At 35.5% G+C, this 16,346-nt stretch overlaps 1 pseudogene; it reads right to left on the minus strand.

Annotated features, from left to right (window-relative positions):
- Positions 1-8,309: 8,309 nt before the first annotated feature.
- LOC137758944 (large ribosomal subunit protein eL42-like) lies at positions 8,310-8,652 on the minus strand (annotated as a pseudogene).
- Between the last annotated feature and the right edge of the window lie 7,694 nt (positions 8,653-16,346).

Below are 16,346 nucleotides of genomic sequence, written 5' to 3' on the forward strand. Positions count from 1 at the left end.
CCCCCTGCATTGGCAGGCGGATTCTTAACAACTGTGCCACCCGGGAAGTCCCAATAACTTCATTCTTGAAAACATCTTCACTGTTAAAAAAATCATCATTTTTGTCATAAACAAGTGCATTTGAAATCATATTAAACCACTACACAGCATTGTGGCTTATATAGGGAGAGCATAGCAGTGGCATCTGCTTGGGTCCTAACTGCCAGTATTTCCTTCCAGGAACTGAGGTCTGGATTGGAGAAGGGTGAGAATGTGGGAGAAGCATTGCCCTGGATAACTCAGAGGGCAAAATACCTGAGGATCAATGCATTCAATGACATATACCACATTGTTCCATACTTCTTTTTATATCCATTCCTGTTCTTTTGAGCATCTCTTCTCTAATAAATTAGAGGTTTCAGAATGAAAAGACATTATTTTAAGTACATATGGGCAGACCTTGGAGATATTGTGGGCTTGGTTCCAAATCACTGCAATAAAGGTAATATCACAATAAAGTGACTTACATATATTTTTTGGTTTTACAATATATATAAAAGTTATGTTTAAAATAGATAACTAATAAGGACCTACTGTATAGCACAGGGAACTCTACTCATTACTGTGTAATGGCCCATATGGGAAAAGAATCTAAAAAAAGAGTTGATATATGTATATGTAATATTGATATAACTGATTCACTTTGCTGTACACCTGAAACTAACACAACATTGTAAATCAACTATACTCCAATAAAAATGTTTAAAAAGTTATGTTTATACTATGTTGTGAAGTCTATTATGTGTGCAATAGCATTATGTCTAAAAACTATGTATGTACCTTAATTAAAAACTACTTTATAGCTAAAAAATGTCATCATCTGAGCCTTCAGTGAGTCATAGTAGTAACAACAAAGATCACTGATCACAGATCACTGTAAGTAGTATATTAACAAAAATTTGAAATATTGTTGGAATTACTAAAATGTGACACAGACATGAAGAGAGCAAATCCTGTTGGAAAAATGGCACTGATAGACTTGCTCGAGGACATGTGTTTGCTACAAACCTTCAGTTTGTTTAAAAAAATGCAAATGTTAAGCATAATAAAGTGAAGTGCAATAAAATGAGGTAGGCCTGTACAAAGATTTTGTAATATGAAAGACGTATACACATCATAGTAGAGAAAAAGGTACAGGTGGTCTTTGGTAGGTATATTAGTTTTCTAATGGTATGTGATAAACTACCACTAACTTAGTGGCTGAAAATAACACCTATTATCTCAGTTTCTGTAGGTTAGAATTCTGGGTTCCTTGTTCAAGGCTGAATTCAAGACCAAGGTCAGCCAGGCTGCATCCTCATCTAGAGCTCAGGGTTTTCTTCCAAGCTTATGTGGTTGCTTTTGATTCTAAGACAGGTTCTCGCTTTCTTGTTGACTGTCAGCCAGTGGCTCTTCTCAACTCCTAGGCCCCCACAGTTCTTTGCCATGTTGTCCTCTCTATGGGCATTCCACATCATCACTGTCTGATTCTTCACGAGTATCTCTCTGCTTGGAGTTCCTGACCCTTTTGAAAGGGCTCCCACTTGATTAATTTACACTCACCCAGGATTATCTCCCTTTTGATGAATTCCCAATCAACTGTTTTGGGACCATAATTACATCTGCAAAATCCCTTCACCTTTACCATGTAATATAGCAATATCTCAGTAGTGGTGTCTCATTACTTTTGCTATATTTCTGTGGTTAGAAGCAATTTACAGATCCTGCGAACACTCAAGGGGAGAAGATTATACAAGGGTATGAATCACTATGGATCATGTTAGATTTCTGCCTATCAAGGAGGTAGACTTCAGCAGTAATGAGGTTGAATCCTGAGATCTCATTCAAAATTCTAAGGGGCATGGATTCTAACCTCAGTAATGTTGAGTTATTGTTAGATTTTGATCCAAGGAAGCATGGAATTTAATAGAATAAAAGATAATTCCTTTGGCTGTGTGAAGAATGGTTTGACAGTGGAGCTGGATGAGAGGTAGTTAGGAGTTGACTAAATACATCAGGAAGGGCCTCAAGGATACAACACTGGCAGTGGCCACAAAGACTGGCAGGAGAGACAAACACTAGAAATATTTAAAAGAGAGAATGGGATAGGAATTAATGAGTGATTGGATATGGTGGCCGATACCATAACTGTATTTAACTGTTCTTTCTGAAAATCAAGACCTGATTCTAGAGAGAGAAAAGTGATATGAAATACGGACTACAAAGGATATTGGTGTATGTTATGAAATAATATTATTAGATATTTTTTTAAATTGCGTTTAATTAGGGTGTCTTTATATAGTATTCTGTATTCCCAAAGCAATCTGTGACATAGGTAAGTAAAATACACATTATTAAGCTGTGAAAGTAAATAGATTTTTTGCAACCTTTTACATCATTAAAACGTGAAATGGCATAAGAGTTGTAAGCAAAGTACAAGAAACTTTTGTATGCCCTTTATTCAGATTCACCAATTTGCGTTTTGCTGCACTTGCTTTATCACTATCTCTGTCCACATGGAGATAGAGGAGATGTGCTATATTTTTAAACCATTTGAGAGTAATTTGCAGACATCATGCCTGCTCACCTCTAAATACTTGAGTGTCCATTTCCTAAAAAGATTACAATTTGCTAATATGTTATGAAGGATATTCTTATCTATGATCATAAGAGATGCTTGTTTGTAATACTTGTTTCTTTAATGCCTTGGTTTGATTTTTGTATCAGTGTATACTGGCTTCATAAGATGAGCTGGGACGTGTTCTTTCCCTTCTATTTCATAAACAAATTTATGTAAGATCAGTATCATTTTTTCCTTGAATGTTTGATAGTGTTCACCTATCACCTATACTATTTGGACCTAGAATTTCCTTTGAAGAAAGTTTTTAATAGTCAGTTTGATTTTTTTACTAGACAAAGGGCTCTTCATATTTTTAGACTCTTCTGTGTATTTTATCAGTTAAAAATTTCAAGGATTTTGTCCAGTGCATTTTTTCATTAAATTTATTAGCATAATTTTTCTTATGTTCCTTTATTATCCTTTTTGAACTTTTTATTTTGAATTTCAGACTTAAATGACAGTCACAAAAATAATACAAATAATATCTGCATACCCTTTCATTATATTCCCTAAATGTTAACATTTTAATACATACGCTTTGTTTTCTCTTTTGCTCCCTTTTTATACATGTATATTTATAAAATGTAATAAATATATAATGTAACACAAATACAAATTTCTGAACTCAGTACTGTGTACTGAGTAAATTACAGATGTAATAACCCTTTACCCCTAAACACATCAGTATGTATTTCCTAAAAACAAAGATATTCTTTTATAACCACAATACAATTTTCAAAATCAGGAAATTAACATTGGTACAATACTATTACCCAATATACAGACCTCATTCAAATTTTACCAATTGTTTCACTAAATATCCTTCCTAGCAAAAGGAAAAAAAAATTAACAAAAAACAAAAGCTCTCTGTTCCAATTTCCAATCCACATTTCATTTAATTGTCAAGTCTCTTCAGTCTTCTTTAATCTGATAGTTTCTCAGTCTTTTTCTCTCATAACCTTGAGGTTTTTGTAGAATGTCCTTCAGTTTCTGTCTTCATAAAAATGATTTTCTTATTATGAGATTTGAGTTACGAGTTTCTGTCAAGAATATCTCAGAAACTGGACTTCCCTGGTAGTGCAGTGGTTAAGAATCTGCCTGCCAAGGCAGGGGACATGGGTTTGAGCCCGGGTCCGGGAAGAATCCCACATGCTGTGGAGCAACTAAGCCTGTGCATCACAACTGCTGAGCCTGTGCTGTAGAGCCCATGAGCCACAACTACTGAGACTGCGTGCAACAACTACTGAAGCCTGTGCACCTAGAGCCCATGCTCTGCAACAAGAGAAGCCACCACAATGAGAAGCCCACACACCACAATGAAGAGTAGTCCCCGCTCGCCACAACTAGAGAAAGCCCGCGCACAATAACAAAGACCCAACACAGCCAAAGATAAAATAAAATAAATTTAAAAAAAAAGAATATCTCAGAAATGTTGTGTCCTTTCCAGTAAATCAAATCAGTAGGCATATGATATCTACTGGAATTTTTTATGGTGTTGTCAACTTTGAACACTTGGCTTTGCTGATGTCTACAAGTTTTTTCCACCATAAAGTTTCCACTTTGCCCTTCGTAATTAGAAAAGTATTAATACTTGGAGACTATTAAAATAACCAGTTTCTCATTAAACACTCACCTATTAGTTTTAGCATCAATCAATAGTTCTAGCCAGAAACAATTATTACTATGGTAATTAACAAATGGTGACTTTTTAATATTATCATTCCCTTCTACATTTTAGTTGGTATTGTCCTGTAGGAAGGGCTTTTGCATATCTCCCATTTAATTTTCTCATTTATGTAATGGTCTCTTGGATTCTTATTTATTGGATAAAATCTGTTGATATAATTTATTTTTGCTAAAATATTCCTAGTGTTGGCCATGCGGACTCACTTTCAACTGTGTCTGTGTCCTTTGATGTATACTAATCATTTTTTGAGCACTTTCTTACTGGAAGTCTCTAGATTTATATGTCGCTTGGTCTGCCCCAGCCCTGGAGTCAGTCTTTTTCCAAGGAACTGTTGAGAATCATATTTAGAAACCATGATCTGGACATGACATGTTACTGGGTGTCATTGCTTGTAAGTCCCCTAAGTAGACTAAGATAAGAACTGCATAGATATGTGTATGTATGTACATAGACATATACACATCTATATCTAGAACTATGACTTCATACTGATACTTCCAATGTTATAAGTTTCTCTCTAGCCTTCCCCCTTTCCACATTTGTAATTCTCTTCTTTGACATTGAGAAACTTGAGTCTCATTATCCAAAATATACTTAACCTATTTCGTCAATCCTAGAGTATATATAATATTTGTATTTTGTAATGCTAAATTTGGTCAATTTAGTTTTGCTAAAACTGAAAAACGCATCTATTGCCTAGAGTTTAACCTTTGTTTACTGTTCTTGTTTTCAGCTTGAGGGTATAGAGCAAAAGTAAAGTATTCAAAAGTTAACTTGGAATGGTTCATTTTTCTTCTTCATTGTGATTATGGTATTCATTTGAATTAGTTATGTTCTTCTGTTTCTGTTTCTATTTCACTTTATTCTCCCCCCATCCTTGTTGATTTTATTTATATTTTTATGTATATTAAAAAAATATGTTTTAATAACTCAGACTATACAAAATTTATACTTGAAAGTGTCACTCCTCCTACCTCTGCCATTCCTTTTGTCCCGTTCCCATTTTGCCATCTCTTTCACCCTAAACGTATACCATAGGTAACCAATCTCTTTCTAGTTTATCCTTTCTATGTTTCTTCTTGTGCAAATGAGGAGATTTCTACAAGTTTTATTTTCCCTTCTGTCTTAAGTAAAGGTAGCCTGTAGCTTCTTTTTTTTGCACTTGGATTTTTTTTTTCACTTAACACTGTATTCTTATTACCCTTTCTAACAGCAATTGGATTTGTAGTGATGTTCCCTCTTTCATTCCTGATGTTGATAATTGTGCTTTCTCGCTCTCTCTTTTATTTTTTTCATATCGTTTTTGAGAGGAGCTGATCATTTTTATTAATCTTTTCAAAGAAATGGCTTTGGGCTTTAATTTTATGTGCTATTTGTTTTTTTATCTCACTTATTTCAGCTCTTGTCTATAGCATTTCCTTCTACTTATGATGGATTTAATTTGCTTAGCTTCTTAGGATGGAAGCAGATTGTTGATTAAAAATATATCTCCCTGGGCTTCCCTGGTGGCGCAGTGGTTGAGAATCTGCCTGCCAATGCAGGGAACACGGGTTCGAGCCCTGGTCTGGGAAAATCCCACATGCCGCGGAGCAACTAGGCCCGTGAGCCACAATTGCTGAGCCTGCGTGTCTGGAGCCTGTGCTCCACAGCAAGAGAGGCCGCGATAGTGAGAGGCCCGCGCACCACGATGAAGAGTGGCCCCCACTTGCCACAACTAGAGAAAGCCCTCACACAGAAACGAAGACCCAACACAGCCAAAAATAAATAATTAAATAAAAATTAAAAAAAAAAAAAAGCTTTCAAATTTAGGATGAACTATTTCACATATAAAAAAAATATATATATATATCTCCCTTTCTAAAATAAGCATTTAAGGCTATACATTTCTCACTCACTGCTGTTTTAACCACATTCAACATGTTTCTATGTGTTGCGTTTTCACTGTCACTCAGTTTGAAACACTTTTTAATATCCCTGTAATGTCTTTGATCCATGCATTACTTCTATGTATACTGTTTAATTTCCAAATATATAGGGTTTTATAGATTTTTAAATTGATTTCTGATTTAATTCCACTGTGGGCAAAGAATACAGACCCTAATATAACAATCTTTTAAAACATTTTGAGAATTTTTTTAATGACTCAGCATATAGTCTGTATTTTGTGAACATTCTATGTACGCTTGAAAAGAATGTGTATTCTTATAATTGCTATTTGCTGAGTGTAGTGCTCTGTAAATGTTATCTAGGTCAAGGTGGTTAATAATGCTCCTATTTTCTATGTTCTTACTGATTTTTTTTTTTTTTTTTTTTCTGGATCGTCTGTAAGTTAGAGAGGAATGTTAAAGATGCTAACAAGTATTTTGGATTTGTCTGTTTCTCCCTTTAGGTCTTTCAATTTTGCTTGATGTTTTTCAAAGATCTCTTAATAGGCACATACATTTCTGATTGTTGTATTCCTGAAAAACTAACAGTTTTGTCATTATGAAATCTTCTTTATTATCTCTTATAATAATCCTTGCCTTAAATTCTATTTACTATTAATATAGGTTGCTCCAGTTTTATTATGTTTATTATATATATGATAAATCATCTTTCATTCTTTTACTTTTAGGTTATCTTTGCCTTAAATTTAAATGCCATCATTTTTAGAAAGCATATAGTTCTGGCTTTTTATTTGCAGTCCAGTCATCTTTCACTTTTAATTGAAGTATTCAATCCATTTTTGTATAATGTAGTTATTAATCTGTTAGCTTTAAGTCTATCATTTTTCTATTTGTTTTTATTCATATTGGCTGGCTTGTTTATTTATTTGTGGTTTCCCTATATCTTCTTTCATGCCATATTTTAGGTTTACCGGATAGTTTTAGTAGTCCATTTTATTGGCTTTTTAACTATACTTTGTTTTGTTGATTGTCCTAGAGATTATAATATGCATTTTTTCCCCTCATTCCCTAGTATCTTTATTTATTTTTATTTTATTGAGGTATAGTTGATGTACAATATTATATGTTACAGGGTACAATATAGAAATTCACAATTTTAAAGGTTGTACTCCATTTATAGTTATTATAAAATATTGGCTATATCCCCTGTGTTGTACAATATAGCCTTGTAGCTTATTTTAAACATAATAGTTCATACCTCTTAATCCCCTACCCCTATGTTGCCCCTCCCCTCTTCCTTCTCCCCACTGGTAACCACTAGTTTGTTTTCTGTGAGTCTGTTTCTTTTTTGTTATATTCACTAGTTTGTGGTAATTTTTAGATTGCACATGTAAATCATATCATACAGTATTTGTCTTTCTCTGTCTGACTTATTTTACTTAGCATAATGCCCTCTAGGTATTTACCCATATATTTATGACTTTCTATGCTCTGCATTAGCTTATAGAATCCCAATCTATCATCATTTTCTTTAAGTTTGAATAACATGCTTTAGCATTTCGTAAAGTGCTGGTCTGCTGCCAATAAATTCTTGCACTTCTTATTTACCTGAAAATATATTTGTTTTGCCCTCATTTTAAGGTTATTTTCACCGGACATAGGATTCTGGGTAAAAGAGTTTTTCTTTTAGCAGTTTAATCATCATGCTGTAGTCTTCTAGCCTCTTTTGTTTTCAGTATCAGTTGTCATTTTTATTGACAGGAGATTATAATGTTCCCTATATGTAGTTTTTTTCCTCTGTCTGGTTTCATGATGTTCTGCCTATTTTTGGTTTTCAGAAATTGGACTATAATATGCCTAAGTTTGTTTTTCTTGGTAATTATCATAACTGGGATTTGATGAGCTTCTTGGATCTGCACATTTGTTCCCCGCCCCCCCCCCCACCAAGTTTAAGGAATATTCGACTACTTCCACTCCCCCTCTTTCTTTTTTTCTGTCTTGTTTTATCTCTTCTCTCTCTACCATATATATTATATTGCTTTATAATATTAAAATATATATTTATATTATTGTCTTCATACTGAAACAAAAGATGAAGCTAGAAGTAGATCGCTTGTCCCTTTCTCTCATCTCCTCCCAGCTCACAATGCTTGCATCTCTTAATAGCGCACATTATCTTGGATCTGCAGTCTCAGTGCATTCAAGTCTCAGCACAATCTCCTTTGGAATTCTAGACTTTTTCTAGAAAATCTTAGCCCACCACAGTCACTCTGCTTCCTGTCATAATGTCATATGCCCTGGGCATGTACGGAATCCTTGCCCTTCTTCTACTATGTCATTTTGTGGAGGTGGTGTTTGCCATGTGACTTTCAAAAAAGCCAGCGGGTTTTAGGAATGTTCACAAATGTTTTAGTTGTGTTATCGGTAAGGATGCCATTACATATATTTCATATCACTTGATATTTTCACATGAGTCTCAGAAGTTCTGTTCATTTAGTTTTAATCTTTATTTTCTCCATTCTTCACATTGGATAACATATTGATATTCTATCTTCAGAAAATAATATTTAGAAGATAATCTATCTTCAATTTCACATATCTGTACTTTCTGCTATCTCCAGTCTGTTTCTAGAGACTTTTCAAGGAAATTTTCATTTCAAATATTTTACTTTTCAGTTCTAAAATTTTTATTTTATTCTTTCAGTTTTCATTTTTCTGCCTAGTTTTACTTTCTTTTCATTCATTATGATATATTATCCTTTATAGTCTGAAACATAGATTTAATAGATGTTTTCAAGTCCTTGCCTGCTAATTCCAACATCTTGAATATTTCAGGCTCAGTAACAATTGACTGCTTTTTCTCTTGACTCAGGATTAAATTTTCTTGTTTCTTTGTGAGTCTACTAATTTATTATTTTATGCTGCATATTCTGAGTGAAACATTGTTACAGCTAATGTTTCATACTGTGAATCTTGGTATTTCCCAGGCAGTTGTTCACAAGTAAGCCAAGGATTTGATTGGTATTTTTTTTTTGATTGGTATTTTTATGCAGATTTAAGGATTTCCTCCTTTTCTAGATTCTCCCCTTCACTTTCTAGCTGCTCTGGCAGCCCTAAACTCCATCATCTGATTTCTTAATTCATTATGACTATGGTAATTCTGCTCATATTTTCTCCATCCAATTCCCTTCACATTAGAAAATGCCCACAGGTACGAAGTTTAATAAATGTGAATCTTCTCCAGGGAAGTTTCCTTCTGTCAAGGACCAACTTCCCTCCTTTTTTGTTTTTTCTTTCCCTGCTTTTTGTTGCCCTCCAGACCTATTTTGTCCAGTGTTTACAAATGTTAGATGTGACAGAGTTAGTAACATATAAGCATCACTACCATTACAGGAAGTAACATTTGAACAGGTAGATATTTTCAACTTGCAAGATCAGTACTGTTCTGTGGAAATATAATATTAACTACCTTCATAATTAAAATTTTTCTAGTAATCACATAAAAAAAAGTAAAAAGAAATAGGGAAATATAATTTTAATACTATATTTTATTTAACCCAACATATCCAAACATTACCATTTCAGCAAATAATCAACATAAAATTAATAGTAAGATATTTTCTAGTTTTCTTTACTAAGTCTTTGGAATCTGGTGCGTTTATACTTTCAGTACAGCTCTATACAGATGCTAAATTTATGAGAGTTAAAGAGGAATGTAGTATTACTGAAATCATAAAGTTAGGTTAAATGGAAAATATTTTACATTGCTTTAGTTTATAAATTGACAGCAATAAAATGAAATTGTGCACTGTTGGTGGGAATGTACATTGGCGCAGCCCCTGTGGAAAATGGTATGGAGGTTCCTCAAAAAACTAAAAATAGAACTACCATATGACCCCGCAATCCCACTCCTGGGCATATATCTGGAAAAAACAAAAACACCAATTCGAAAAGATACATGCACCTCAGTGTTCATAGCAGCATTATTTACAATTGCCAAGATCTGGAAGCAGTCTAAGTGTCCATCGACAGAGGAATGGATAAAAAAGATGTGGAATACCTCTCAGCCATAAAAAAGAATGAGATTTTGCCATTTACAGCAACATGGATGGACTTGAGGGCATTATGCTAAGTGAAATAAGTCAGACAGAAAGACAAATACTGTATGATATCACTTATAAGTTGAATCAAAAAAACAACAAAGTAATGAATATAACAAAATAGAAGCAGACCCACAAATATGGAGAACAGACTAGTGGTTACCAGTCGGGGTGGGGAGGGGCAATACAGGGATGGGGGAGTCAGAGGTACAAACTATTGTGTGTAAGATAGGCTACAGGGATGTATTATACAGTACAGGGAATATAGCCAATATTTTGTAATAACTAAATGGAAAGTAACCTTTAAAATTATATTAGAAAGTTTGAAAATTAAATATAAACTACTATGTGTAAAATAGATAAACCATGAGGATATATTGCATAGCACAGGGAATTATAGTCACTATCTCATAATAACTTTTAATTGAGTAGAATGTGTAAAAATACTAAATCAGTATGCTGTGCACCTGAAACTAATATAATATTGTAAATCAACTATAAAAAACCCAACCAAACAAACAAAAAAAAATAAAATTCAAAATTCAGTTCCTTGGTTTTGCTAGCCACATGTCAAGTGCCCAGTGGTTACAAGTGACTAATGGCTGTTACACTGAGTAGCATACATAGGTCAAGATGATAAGAAAGTATTTCTGTATTTTCACTAAAGGAATTGGCCTTAATGTTAGCTATCAGTACAAGTACAATTTTATAGGAACTAAAAATAATATATACAATTTCAATTCTATTTTGGAAAAAATAAAAGAAAGAGACTTTGTCAATATTTTCAATGATATAAAACAAATTCTGAAGTTTAGCAAAAAGATTTTGGAAACAGCAAAGCCAAATTAGTTTGCATAATGTCCATTATTTATGTGCAGAATTTGTCAACAAATTGCTATTTTTTAGTAGAACACATTGTTCATTCGTCTATGAAATTATCTTTTTGGGATTCATATTTAATAATATCCTGGCTATAAAAGTCTCCTACTTTGAAAGTGTCCCTTTTTGTTGGCCAAATAATTATAATGATGATGTTGATTATTTAAAAAGTAATCTTTTGGTATTATGGTTATAACTGTCTTGATTCCCAAGGCAGAAATGTGTCTAAATTGGCTTGTGTAAAATTCCAGCTCTGTAAACCAGCATAAAAATCTCATAGTGATTGGCAGGTAGAAAATATATATACAAACTGAGTGTACTAAGAGCAGAGGTGATAGTATCTAGAGAGCCTATGTCCTAATTCTAAAGACTTATCAAATTTCTTATAGGTTTTTAATACATATCTGGTTGATATGACCTCTGCTAAATTCTATCAGTATCCAAATAAAATGAAGAATCTACTTAACCACCCCCCATCCCCGCAAAACAAATCAAGATCCTAAAATTCCATGATCATAAGACAGGAAACTTTGAATATGACCAAGAACATTGATGTCAGTTTGCACTCGTTTGGGGCCCAGTGGCCATGCATATGCAATAAATATGGTTAAACTACATAAAGTGAGATGTCGAAGAAAAGAGGTAGGATAAGAACAGTGCTACTGTCTTTCTTGTTGATCTACTGGTCAAAAGAGAGATCGAGTAATTGGAGAAGAGGGTCAGGAAGTTTTCTTCATGCTGGACAGCTCAGCAGACCTTTGGGCATGTGGCATCATTTATATGAAATTTTCTTAAGCACTTATTATGTACCATATAAGGACTATCTTCTGAATATATTGTTGAATAAGATAACCATAGTCCCTACCTTCAAATAGGTATGAGTCCAGTGGGTAAATTGCCAGGCAAAGTGCTAAGAATTTTATAATTATTACTCATTTAATTGTCAATGATTAAAAAAATGGAAACAATGGGATGGGGTTTTTTTCAAGGAAAGAATGTGAGGCCTGGAAATGACTCCTTCAAAGTAACCAAAAATGTGTGTAGCATGGCTTGGATTTAAACTCAGGTTTGAGTCACTCTAGATGCCATAGTCTTAACCACTCTCCATAGTACCCAGTAGAGATCATCTGGCATCTCTTGGTTCTGTATGAACACAGCCTTGTCCCCACCCTAGAATATAACTCTCCTGAGATTTAAAGGCCCTGATACCTTACTCATGGCTGCATTGCTTTTGTGAAAAGAGATTATTTCTATCTGCATACAAAACTTTACTATCTATGTCAAGTGACAGTGTTATACATTCTGAATTCCTCAGGATATTATTCTAGATCCTATACCCTGGGCTTCAGTAGCTTTTGAACTTGTAGGAGTGATCCAGGCTTCCAATGAGAGGGTTGTTACTTCTTTGAATTAAAATAATAGAATTCTGAACCTGGAAGGATCCTTAGCTTATCTTTCCCAGCCCCCTTGTCTTTTAGACATGGATACAAATTCTAAATAGGTACCAATGTGTTCAAGATCTGAAAGTCAGAGAGTGTCAGTCATTAGACCAGAACTCACCTATCTTGACTTGCAAGTATTAGTTATTTCCTCTGTGTCACAGATTCTTCTTGCCTCACAGATAGATACCCCTTACTCTCTCAAAGTTTTGGACCAGATAATAGTCTAAATAGGAAAACTTTGCTGACAGAACTTCTGGGTTGTCCAGGAGTTACAATGCTCCCATCCAACAAGGATGCTTCAGTGTTCTGAGCTTCCTGTGGGTGTGGAATGGGAGGTGGGAGTGAGTGAGGGCCACTCAATTTAATTATTCATGAAACATCTGGTACTCACAGAGGGAGAAATGATTTGCTTACTTTATTTGTTAGCCAAGCTTTTTCATTAAGCAACATGCTTATACGCTGCTGAAAGGGAAATAAATATTTCAGAATCACAGAACTGCAGGACTGTTTATCATGACCATTCTTCACTCTTTCTAATGATTAAACCCTGCTTTAATATGCCCACCAAATAGGGTTATCTAGCATCTTCACTGGACAGTCACATGTATTTTCTCTTTTGTTATTTACAACCCTGTTAGATAAATATTAAGAGTAACCCCATTTTGCAAATGAAGACTTAGCTCATAAATATTAAGAAACAACAATGGATAATTATCAGAGCAAGAATTAGGACTTAGTTCAGTCAGAATCCTCAACTTGTATTCTATATTTTCCCACGTCAAGTTTTCCTTGTGTACCTCCAGTGACAGGGGACTCATTAGTACCCAGGGTATTTCTGCTTGTCTTTTGGTTATTGTGATTATGAGAAAGCTCATCCTTTAATGAGGCTGAAATTTGTTCCCGTTGGGCTTCTGCAAAGTAACTTTATTTATTGATATTTATATACAAATATGTGGGAACAAGTGTGATAATTTTCTTACATGATGATCCTTAAAGAATATAAAGAGAAATCCCACTGGTATCTCCTTTTCTTTTCTTCCTCAAGTTATGTATTCCCATGTCTTTCAAATAGTCTCTCTTGGGACATGATTTCCAGTTACCTTGCTGTCCCGTTCCTCTCTTCTGAACTCATTTCATTTTAAATCAGCCTTAAAGTGAGGCTCCTAATTGACCGAAATCTGGAGCTGGAAAAGGGGATCATCCAATACGGTGGCTTAGATAAAACGGAAGTTTCCTTCTATAACAAGTAAAAGTTCAGAGGTGAGTTGTCTGAGGCTAGTAGCATTGCTCTATGATCTTGAGCACAGGCTTCCAGGATTTCTACAATCCTCATTTCCCAGCCAGCAGTGTGGGGGATGAAGAACATGCAGGGAAAGCAGCTCTATCTCTAAGAACATGATTGGAGGTTTTGCATATCACTTCCAAAATTATTGAGTGGCTACACCTAGCTGTCAGGGAGATGGGAAATATCACCTCAATCTGGGCAGCCATATTTCTGGTGAAAATTCAGGATGTTCTATTAGTAGAAGGAGGAAAGGAAAAATGGACCCTGGAGGACCATTGCAGATTCTTCCACCTAGAGTAAGGTGAAAATAAAAAGGAAAGGAAAAGACAATGTATCTTGTTGGCCAGAGCATGGAAATAGGAACCAAGAAGTTTTAGTTTTCTGATTTATCTGACCTCTACCAAGTCACTTAATTGTTAACTTTACCTTTAGTTCTAAAAAAAAGTAATTATATTCCATTTTTTCTATTTCACAAAAATATTGTGATTTAGTTATAAAAGTGATTTTGCTTGCTGAATTAAATGATTTTATAATGGAATTATAGCCAATGTGACTATTCTTTAAGTTATCTCTTTGGAATGAACACATTATTAGGACCCAACAAGGTGGAATTATAGGAGACAGAAGATTCCCAAATTTGAGAAATGGCAAGGAAGTTTTTTAGAAAAAGTTTTTGTATGTTAAGACTCTTCAGCAATTATTTTCCTTAAGGTTTAATATACCTTTGGGGGAAAAAAAAAAGTTTGGAATTAACATTTTTGTTTTGTATGGTTCAGCAGAACTTTAATGTGATTATTTCCCCCATTGAGTGATTTTGGAAGATGTAAACTGGTTCTGATAATTCTTTCAGAGATTTCACTGATATGATAATTGGTTGTACCCCAGATGAATCTAATCATTTAGAAGTTGCACCATAAATGAACTATAAGCTCTATGGAGCTCTGGGCATTTTTGTTAAGCCTTGGTACTGCAACTTCTACTCATAGACTAGAGCATATAACCAGAGAGGGAGAAAATGTGTCTTCTAAAGGAAGGATTCAGAATCAAAAAATGTCCACCCACTCTGTATCCCCCAGGGTTCTCTAAAGATTTGGATATGTGAACATGTGAATAGGCCCCAGACTGCCCCTGAATAACCTGTGTATTGTTACTACTTTACTTCTAAGAAGCATAGGTATATCTATGCTTCTTCACATACTTCTTGCTCAGTTTTGCCTCTGGTGAGGTGGTCTATGAGAGATTCCTGTTTTAGAAGGTTTGGATCCCCTTTTCAAGCCCAGCTGTCATAGTCGGGACCTGTAGCAGAGACTGCTAGAATCTCTGCCCTTCCTTCTTCCTTTCTAACAGACTTTGATCCTGGGTGTGCCATCGTGCCCAGCCAAACTTCAGCATTTCCCAGTGTCTCTTACAGACAGGGGTCGGGGCGGCCACTGGCATGGACAAAAGTCACTGGATAGTCCCTCCATGAGAGCACTGAGTCAGGACTAAGCACGGTGAGGTGTACTATTATGCTGGTATCCCTTCTTTTTCTCTTCTCCCTGCAATGTGGATGTGATGGCAGTAGCCATGAGCTGACGATGAAAGGGGAGAAGACAGAAGGAGCCTGAGTATCTGATGACTTGGGAGCTGCCGTACCAGCCCGGGACTGCCTGTTCCCTGATTTCATCTATATAAGACCCCACCCCCCCAAATTGTTTATACTACTACTGTGTCTCAGGATGAGTTTTATAGAAACAGAGCTTCAGACAAGGATTCAGGGGCAAACTTATGAGGGAGGGAGTGAAGCAGGATAAGGAAAGGTGAAGCAGGAGAGCGACAATGTGGTCTCAGATAAAGTCTAATCTCTGCTCTATGGGGATGAGGGGAATCTCTGGAACATAAACTGCCCTGTAGAGTTGTCCCGCTTTAAGGCAAAGGGGACAGCCTTTTGTACCACATGTAAGGTAGTCACTGGCTGGGAGCTACCCCCAGAAGGGGGTGTGTGCATAATTCCCTGGACAAGGTCACATTTATCAATGGAGAACAGTTCTCTAGGGAAGAGGGACAGAGTGAACCATCAGCTGATGCCTCAGAGAGTCTGGGGTCTGGGTCCTGGACAGCCCAGGAAAGCAGTCCAGGCAGAGCATTGCAATGTCTTGTATAGTCTACTTCTTGCCTTGCTCATAACCACTTGCTTCTCACATGTTCATTCCATCCAACCGCGTCTTCTCCAGGATTCTAGGTTCAAATTTCCTGGGGAAATTTTCAAGAGGAGGGTTAGTGGGATGAACTCCAGAGCTGCTGCTTTCAGTCCTGAGGCTGTGACTGATTCTCATCATCTCCCTTCTCTATAGCCCATTCTAGACAATTCTCTTTCAGCCAGTACTTCTCAGGTGTTGGATGATCCAGACCCTCATCCCTAAGAGGTCTGAGCCCCCTGGTTAATAAGC

The sequence above is a fragment of the Eschrichtius robustus genome, chromosome 2 (genome assembly GCF_028021215.1).
Source record: "Eschrichtius robustus isolate mEscRob2 chromosome 2, mEscRob2.pri, whole genome shotgun sequence".
In the NCBI taxonomy this organism is placed as follows: Eukaryota; Metazoa; Chordata; class Mammalia; order Artiodactyla; family Eschrichtiidae; genus Eschrichtius; species Eschrichtius robustus.